The sequence below is a fragment of the Mizuhopecten yessoensis genome, unplaced genomic scaffold (genome assembly GCF_002113885.1).
Source record: "Mizuhopecten yessoensis strain PY_sf001 unplaced genomic scaffold, ASM211388v2 scaffold10567, whole genome shotgun sequence".
Lineage (NCBI taxonomy): Eukaryota > Metazoa > Mollusca > Bivalvia > Pectinida > Pectinidae > Mizuhopecten > Mizuhopecten yessoensis.
This window is the reverse complement of record NW_018408611.1, coordinates 240,625-241,478: the sequence shown is the minus strand read 5'-3', so window position 1 is coordinate 241,478 and position 854 is coordinate 240,625. Positions and strand designations below refer to the sequence as shown.

Genomic DNA, 854 nt, shown 5'->3' with positions numbered 1-854 from the left:
CGTTAAGGCCCATGGGCCTCTTGTTTTTTCATACCATAAGGATATTGCATAGTTATTACAGACTCTAAGCCATAATTTCATTTTTTTGATGGTAAAGGAAACCTACATTAGATACTATTGAATTATAGCCTTTGGTTGTGGTCGACACCTGGATTTATCGACTGGAGAAAAGATATATTAACGGAGGACGCTGTGCGTTCGTTTGGAGACATGTCATAATTCTATTTTTAGAAACACCCAGTTCTTCAACAAAAATCACACGCTCCAAGTCAATATCGGTTTTTAGCGGTGGACACGTGATGCACTTCTGGTCAATCACTTGTCGGGAATAAAATGAAAAAAATAATAAAAACTGATATCACCTGTATACTAATATCATTATTACTGAAAATGTACTGAAAATCTGTTTGAAATATATGGTGATTTCTTATTTTTAGTAATTCCATGATGATGTCTAGTTGTTATGTACATGTATTACTTTAGTGCCATATTTAGCCAAACTCTTGAAACTTATGTTGTGCTTGTTTTGACCAATAAAATGTTGAATTATTCTACAAAATTAAGTTAATTGTCTATTCAATTAAAGAGATTCCACATTGTTTATCATGTTTATCATGTTTATCTAACTGCAGTTAGTTATTGATGAGCTGATCAGAGTTTTAAAAGTGAATGAGCTGATAAGAGTTTTTCTTTTTAAAAGTTCAAAATTAATAAACTATCTCTATTGAGATAAAGAAGCAAAATATGTTAACGAGTTGTGGAAATTCACACTATTAAGGTGACATTAGAAAGTTTCATTCTCTTGTTGAGTGCCGGCAATTCATCCGGCAATTCATTCAGTACCTTTTACTATC

At 32.1% G+C, this 854-nt stretch overlaps 1 protein-coding gene across 1 annotated transcript in view; it reads left to right on the top strand.

Moving 5' to 3' along the window:
• LOC110461116 (ankyrin repeat domain-containing protein 50-like) overlaps nucleotides 1-854 on the top strand; it is a 157,231-nt gene that overhangs the window by 26,698 nt on the left and 129,679 nt on the right. The gene's annotated exons all lie outside the window — the stretch shown is intronic.